Source organism: Elephantulus edwardii, unplaced genomic scaffold (assembly GCF_000299155.1).
Source record: "Elephantulus edwardii isolate Elephantulus edwardi_28Jun2011 unplaced genomic scaffold, EleEdw1.0 scaffold00184, whole genome shotgun sequence".
Classification (NCBI taxonomy): domain Eukaryota; kingdom Metazoa; phylum Chordata; class Mammalia; order Macroscelidea; family Macroscelididae; genus Elephantulus; species Elephantulus edwardii.
In genome coordinates this window covers 3,479,352-3,487,884 of record NW_006399934.1, presented here as the reverse complement: position 1 = coordinate 3,487,884, position 8,533 = coordinate 3,479,352, and the positions used below count along the sequence as shown (strand labels likewise).

The 8,533-nt window shown below is 42.0% G+C and overlaps 1 pseudogene; it reads right to left on the bottom strand.

The window, feature by feature from the left end:
- Nucleotides 1-256: 256 nt before the first annotated feature.
- LOC102873034 lies at nt 257-5,862 on the bottom strand (annotated as a pseudogene).
- Nucleotides 5,863-8,533: the final 2,671 nt, after the last annotated feature.

Below are 8,533 nucleotides of genomic sequence, written 5' to 3'. Positions count from 1 at the left end.
TTTGATTTTCCAGCACATTATCATTTCTTCTTCCCCACTAATACAAATGGACCTAACCAGCAACTTTATCCCCAACAAGAGAGTGCTTGCTGTTTGAAAATCCACCCTCCCTTCTCCCAGTTCTTCCAACAGGGAGGAGGGTGATTGGATCAAGGATACATGGCTCTTACTGTCCAGGCTGGCCTCATGAATGACAAAGTGCTTTGACCTGTGGTCAGAGAACAAAATTCTTCAAAAGTTATGAAATCAACCAGCCCTACATGTGTAGTACTGTAAGGTTATATAAGATTGACAAGGTCTCCATTTACAGTCCAACTGGAGAAGACTTGAAAACTAAACACAAGCTTACAGTGTAACGTGATTAATTGCCAAATGAGAGTCAAAATGGGCATTTTGAATTGCCATATACTCAAGATTATCCAGGGTTAATTGTTTGGTAGAATTGCTGGAGGATGGACTTTCAAGAAAATATTAAATCTTTAAATAATCTGGAAAGAAGTGGAGGCATTTTTTTAAAATTAAGAAAACGATCTTAGATTTAAAAGAAAACTTTGGGATATAATGAGGAATCATTAGTGTCGCCTTTTTTCTTAGCAAAGTGGTTCTGGAAAGTAGGGGGCTCGGTAGAGTTTTTAAGGTAATGATGTATTCATATTTTTTACTGCTGAGTCAGAACCAACCCATATCTGACCCTCTAGCAGGTTTTCAGAGGCAGTAAATAGCATGGGAGATTTGCCTAGCTCTCGCAGAACAACTGGGGAAGATAAAGTTAGCTATGAATTTTCTGTCTTTTGGAATAGAGAAATGGAGAGAACTAGACATGAGGGATAGGCAAAGAAGAAATGAGTCAGTTCAGAGGAGAATATGAAGAACTATTGGGTTAAGACCTAGAGTTTTGAAATCTCAATGGGAAATAATAACTTCCTAGACTTCAGATACAAGATTCATACTGGAATTGAAGGTTTGGTGTGGAAATAACTGACAAAAACAACATTAATGGAAATCTCTAAGAGGGGAACACTTTAGCGAACTGGAGGACCCTCCAAGGTCTGTGCTGGCACCTATTTATGTATTTAAGGTAGTATTAGTCTCAGCATTCTGTGACTAAATCAGAACTTGGCGCCAGGCATTCAGTCCATTCATAGGGTGACTCTGGGTGGCTGCTTAGCCTCTTGGTACTTGTTTTCATATCTGTAAAATGAAAATGATAAACTAGTACCTACCTCAGAGTTGTTAAGGGGATTACATGTGCAGTTCTTTGTTAGCTTAGATCTTGTAATACATGTATTTCACGTTACACTCTATACTTAAAAGTTTTCAGTTAGATCACTTAAGTAAGAATATTACTTAAAAATTAACCCCAAAGCGGCCGCCATTACCAGAATAAAGACGTATCAAGCTGCAACGAAAAAAAAAATTAACCCCAAAGTTATATAATACAAGTTTTTTATCACAAATTTTACAAGTACTTCAGCTCAAAAATAGTTTCCATTTGTGAGTACAAATGTAATTTCTTTATTAGTAAAATGTAGATACATAGTCTAAGGCAAAGGTATAGGGGAAAACAGAATTGGAATGCTGAAGAAAAAAATTACATGATACAGAAAAAAGGAATTTTAGCAACAGAACTAAGTATAAATGCTGGTAACGTACAAACTATACACAGGCAGAAACAAACACTAATGGAATTTTTTGTTTTAATTTTTTTTTATTTTATTATTATTTTTGTGTGAGTGTACCGTCACATCAGACCTGACTGGTACAGGAGGAGATTGTCCCTCCTTCTCTGGCAGAGCATCTGGTGGATTAGAACTGTGCGCCTCTGGGATTGTAGTTGCAGCTCCTTACCACTAGGCCACCAGAGCTCCCCTAATGGAATTTTTTTAAGTAGTGATTGGCCACATTTGGCTAGTGAGGGAGCTCAAAGAAAGCCATTGTGCTCAAGATTAACCCAGGAGGTAAACTAGGGCCATAGTCTTGGCTTGATGCCTGTAAACATTTAACCTCAAGGTCATTAAAGGTATAATCTATAGAAGCCTGCTGCTACATTTTTTTTCTCCAGTGGAGTAACAGGCTCACATTTTCACTCAGCAGCTGAGCAAGTAACCACTCTTTCAACAGGGGTCTTTGATTCTGGTGTCCGGGTTTTCTCTTCCCTGTTCCATCTAAAGATCCAAGGCTAGCCAGTGTAGGATTTTACTTTAGAAACAAATAAGACTGCCAGTTTGTAGTGAAAAGAATCATGACCAGGGAAGAACTCTTGGGACCTGAGCTGAAACAAAGACCTGGTGATGTCAGAAACATGCCCTTGTGTGTGGCTAATCCTGAATGAGAAGCAGGACACCTAAGTTGGTTGTTCTAGGGCGATGGATCTCAAAGTGTGAGCCTGTACCAAAAAAATTAACCTAACTAAACAGGAGATGTGCTATCTATAATAGGAAGCCATTGGTGGCCTTGAAGAGTGTCAAGAGCATATAAGAATAGAGGTTGGCATAAGACTAGACTTGGAAGAGAGGGTGGAGGTCAAAATAAGATAGTGTCTTGGCTTAGAGGGTTAATGGGCAGGATTTTCTTGGTTTGTTTTTTTTTAAAGTTTGATGCTTTAAGGAAACACTGGAGTAGAAATGGGAAAGTAAAAATATTACAGATTATGTACAGTACTATAAAGGAAAAACACGATGTTGGGATAGAAAATGTGGACTGACCTCTATTAAGGGTGATTAAGAGCAACATTCTCAGAGGAGGTACTATTAAAAGTTAGTGTCTCGGATAAAGAAGGAAATGACCATATAGATGAGTGGGAAGGAAGCCCTTTCAGGAGAGAAATCAGCTTGAGGATGGCAATAACTTGACATGGTCAAAAACATGATTTGAGCATGGCTCCGGATACTTACAAGCCTGTTGAGGTTTGGTGATTCTAGGCTAGATTAAAAACCATTGGTAGTGTTTTCATCATTACATGATTATGTGGTCTGATAAGTAAAATAAATATGAGGTCTCTAAAAAAGGGTAATGATGCAGGTTTAAGTATTTTCACAAGGAAGAATGACCCTTGTATTGGATGGAACTCACTCTGGTGCCAGAAATTCAAGAAAAGAAAGTTTGTCAGGTATAGCAGTAAGTATGGAGTCCGCTCAGTCTATACTGAACCAAGATAGTGGATTTTGGTTTTTGTTCACCATGATTTACTGCATAGCAGGGGAAGTGTGAAAAATAAAATCATGATTCAAATTGGAGATGGCTGCAACAACAATAAATACTTTTTTAAAAGTGAACTGGGGGGAGGGAGGAAAATGCAACAGTGAATAAATGAAAACCTAACTTTTCTGTAAACTTTGATTAAAATCACAGCAGACTTTCCCATGGCAATGCGCCTTTTAATTTCCTGGCTCCTGGTGCCAAGACTGTTGACTGTGGAGCCAAGCAAACTAAAGCTGTGTACAATCTCAATCTCTTCCATCCTGATGCTGCCAGTTGGTCCAGTGGTGAGAATCTTTGTCTTCTTGACATTGAGCCTCAATCCATATTGTAGGCTGCAGTCCTTGACACTCTGCAGCAGGCACTTCAGATCCTCTTCAGTTTCAGCAAGCAGGGTTGTGTCATCCGCATAACGCAGATTGTTGATAAATCGTCCACCAATCTTGACCCCACATTTCTCCTCATAGAGCCCAGCCTCCCAGATAATCTGTTCTGTATATAGGTTGATAAGGTATGGAGATACCCAGCAAATTGCAGATGGCTTGAGTCTGAGGAGCAGAAATTGAAAGAATGCCTAAGGAATGTATTTCTTCCATTGTTTTTATACAGATTATATAAGAAAGGTGAAGAGATTGAAATTGTTCACAGCTTTAGTTTGCTTGGCTCCACAGTCAGCACTCTAGGCACCCACCAGCAGCCAGGAACTTTTTTTTTTTCAATCCTATTGGCAGCATCAGGATGGATGGCGAAGAGATTGAGATTGTTCACAGCTTCAGTTTGCTCGGCTCCACAGTCAACACTCTTGGCACCAGCAGCCAGGAAATCAAAAAACGTATTGCGATGGGAAAGTCTGCTGTTAGGGACCTCTCTAAAGTACTCAAGAGCAACGGTGTCTCTCTGGAGACTAAGGTGTGCCTGACACAGGCCATGGTCTTCGCAATCGCTTGTTATGCATCAGAGTTGAACAATGACTAGGGAGGACAGAAGGAGAGTTGATGCCTTTGAGCTGTGATGCTGGAGAAGAGTATTGAATGTACCATGGACTGCCAAGAAAACAAACAAATGCATCCTGGAGAGGATTAAACCAAGCAGCTCCTTGGACACAAGGATTCTGGGGCTTCATCTGACATACTTTGGGCATGTTGCCAGGAGGGATGGGTCCTTGGAGAAGGACATCATGCTTGGGAGGGTGGAGGGACGGCGCAGGAGGGGAAGACCCTCTATGAGATGGATTGATTTGGTGACTGGGGTAATCGGGATGGGTGTGTCAGAGGTAGTGTGATTGGCACAGGATAGAGCAGGGTTTAGGGCTGTTGTGCATAGGGTCGCTATGAGTCGCAAATGATTCGATGGCACATAACAACAACAACATGTACAAGCACACTCCTGCTGCCCCAGACTAGGGGAGGCTTTCCTCCCCCTGACTCTGCGGACCTCCTCTATCAAATCTTTCAGGTACTGGATCTCCTTGGCCAGGGAATCTGCCTTCTCTTTCAGGGCCTCATTCTTTCTCTCTAGCTCCTTGCACTCCCCAGTGAGGGCCTCTTGCTCCGCCCTCTTCTTCTGGCGATATTTAGTGACTGCTGTCTTGTTCTCCATTTTTTTCAATTTCTTATCCAATTTCTCTCCCTTTACTTTTGCTGTCACTGTTCTCTCTCAGGAGGGTAATAGGGTTTGGGGCGGGCAGGACCACCAAGGTCAATCAATTGGAGTCTGCCGGCTCCTGCTTGGGGAGCCACCTGGGGTGGGGGAACTGTGTTGGGGAGATCCCAGGTAGGATTCCGGGCTCATCCAGATGCCACTGTCATTATCTGAGGGGGTGTCCTCTTCCTTTATGCACTGGGGGACCATGGTGACATAAGAAGCTGTGTCTGCCTTCCTCTCTGTCAAAGTCCACTGCCCAGCTCTAAGTGAAAGGCGTGGTCTGGAGCGGCTACCAGGACCTCTGGGGTCTGGGGAAGAGGCTGCAGGAAGGTGAAGGGGGCAACCAGGTCTGTTTGTAGTAGACTTTCTGGGAGATGGCCTATTGGGTTCACTGCCTGGGGGGGGGGCTCCTTATTAGTCTTCTGGACTAGGGGTTCAAAGAGATCACATGTGCCATCCAACGTGGCCAAGAGCTCATCTGGCATGGTTTCCATATCTTCTAAGTCAAACCCCTTCAGGTCCATTTTCTCCACCATCCAATCTGTCCTGGAGAAGGCATCCTCCTTGCCCGAGGCATCAGCCAACCCATCAGCAGCCAACCATTCGGAGGAGTCTGCCTTGGCCCTGGAGAACTCGTTCGCTCTGAAGTGCTTGGCCACCTCCAGATAGTCGTCTAAGAGACCCAGAGTAGCCAGGAACTTAAAAGAAGTATTGCTATTGTGATGGTAAAGTCTGCAGTTAGAGACTCTCTAAAGTACTGAAGAGCAACAATGTCAGTCTGGAGACTAAGGTGCACCTGATACAGGCCATGGTCTTCACAATCACTTGCTATGCATCAGAGAGTTGGACACGACTAGGGATGATAGGAGAATTGATACCGTTGAGCTGTGATGATGGAGAAGAGTACTGAATATACCATGGACTGCTAAGAGAACATACAAGTTTGTCCAGGAGAGGGTGAAGCCAGGCTGCTCCTTGGAGGCAAGAATTCTGAAGCTTTGTCTGACATACTTTGGACATGTTGCAAGTGACTTCTAGTGAAGCAAATTTTGTCTTAATTACCCTTGACTTAATTCTGTATTACTTCAAGTCCATAATCCTGTATGCAGAATTTCAAAACTCAAACTAGTTCTGAAAATGGAAAGTTTCTTCTATAATTAATTTTCAACAAAATGTAGCCTCAAGACATGAACTATTTATAATTATTATCCTGCTTAGTGTTTGATTACAGCACATGACTTTGGAGAGGAACATCATGCTTGATTACAGCACATTATTTTGAGAGGGACAGTACAGGAGAGGAAAACTCTTGAGATGGGTTGATTCAGTGATTGGGGTAATGGAGTAAGTGTGTCAGAGACAGTAAGACTGGCACAGGATCGAGCAGGGTTTAGGCTGTTGCACATAGTGTTGCTATGAGGTGCAGGTGACTCGCCGGCATATGACATAAAAAGGAGTTGGTTGATGAAAAATTTCAGGAAGTACCATATAAATTGAAGTAGTTCAAACTTCACTAAAGGCATTGGCAAAAGAATAAGGCTCCAGGATGCAATGTATACCAGTTGACATGTTTAACTAAAAAAATGCATTCCTGAACATGCTCACCAGTGTATGCCAGAAGTTTGGAAGACAGTTTCCTCGATGGCTGGAAGAGTTCCATATTTATCTGCATTCCCAAGAAAGGTGATCCAACAGTGGAAATTATCAAGCAGTATCATTAATAACACATACAAGCAAAATACTGCTGAAGATCATTAAAACATGGCTAGAACAGTATGTCGAACTTCCAGAAATTCAAGCTAGATTTAGAGGAGGCCATGGCACCAGAGATATCATTGCTAATGTCAAGTGTATCCTAGTTGAAAGCAAAGAATACCAGAAGAATGTCTATTTATGCCCTATTGACTATGCCAAGACTGTTGACTGTGGATCATAATATTTTGGCTAATAATGAGAAGAATGGGAATCCCAGAACATTAATTAGGCTCACACATAACGGACACCTAGACCATGAAGCTGTTGTGCAAACAGCAAGGGAACATTTGGTATGTGCCATTGAGTCACCTGCAATTCATAGCGACCTTATGTACAATAGCCCTAATCCCTGCTCTATCTCGTGGCAATCTTACTGTCTCTGACACACCTATCCAAGGGAACACTACATAATTTAAAATTAGGAAAGGCATTCATCAGTGTATAAATTCATCAGTATAAATCCTTCATACCTATTCAGTCTGTATGCTGAGCAAATCATTAGAGAAGCTTGACTGAAAAAAAATGAGGTGTCAGGGTAGGAGGAAGACTCAATCAATAACCTGCATTATTCAGATAACACAACCTAGCTTGCTTAAAGTGAAGATTTGAAGTGTTTGCTGCAGATCAAAGACTCCAATATGGGTTGCATTTAAACATTAAGACACAATCCTCACTGTTGGACCAATAGTCAACATGATAGATGAGGAAAGATTGAAATTGTCAACAATTTTATCTTGCTGGAAGCAAAATTAACATTGGTACCAGCAGCTGGACAATCAGGAGGTGTAATGCATTGGACAAGTCTGTTGGCAGGGACCTCCAAATTGCTGAGAAGCGATGATGTCAATTTGAAGACAAAGGTGCATTTAATTCTAACCATGCCTTTGTCCATCACTTGCTAAACATCTGAGAACAGGACAAGTGAATAAGGATGACAAAGGTGATGTGTTTGAGTTGTGCTGGACAGGAGTACTGAACATCCTATGGGCTGCCAAAATAAACACGTGAAACCAAACTACTCCTTGGATGCAAGGATTCTGAAGCTGTCTGACATACTTTGGGTGTGCTGCAAGGAGGGACCACTCCCTGGAGAGGGACATTATGCTTGGGAGGGAGGAAGGACAGAGCAAGAGAAGACGACTGAATGAGATGGATGATTCAGTGACTGGGGTAATGGGGATGGGTTTGTTGGAGACGATGAAATTGGCACAGGATAAGAGCAGATGTACCTATGGTCGCTATGAATCTGCAAGCAACTTGATGGTACTTAACAACAAACAACATGTCTTGGAGAAAGTGCTACCGGAATGTTCCTTGGAAGCAAAGATAGTAAAGCTTTGTTTCACATACTTCGGTCATGTTGCTAGGAGAGGCTATTACTTAGAGGAACATCGAGGCTGGGAAGATGGAGAATCAGGGAAAGAGAAGACAACCCTCACAAAGATGTATTGACAGTGACTGCAGCAGTAAATGCAAACTTGTCAGCAATGATGAGGATTGCACAGGATAAGATAGGGTTCAAATCTGTGTTCATAGGTTGCTGTGAATTTTATTCTATAGCGTCTAACAGCAACAGGGAATGCAAATGTTTTCAGGAGTGCAGCTGCACAAATAGTTCCTTTTACTGTGATTAGTAAAGTTAACAATGTTCCAAATATCCAAACAGCTTTTACCACTCCATCATCTCATGTTTTCCCCTTGTTCTCCCCAGTCCCCTCTAAATCTTTGGGTTTTGTGTGTTCACTGGAATTTTAAATTTTGACAGAAACTGAAAAAAATTAATAACCTCATGCACATGTACTGGAGAGCAATGGTGTCTCTCTGGATACTAAGGTGCGTCTGATACAGGCCATGGTCTTCACAATCACTTGTTATGCATCAGAGAGTTGGACAATGACCAGGGAGGATAGAAGGAGAATTGATGCCTTTGAGCTGT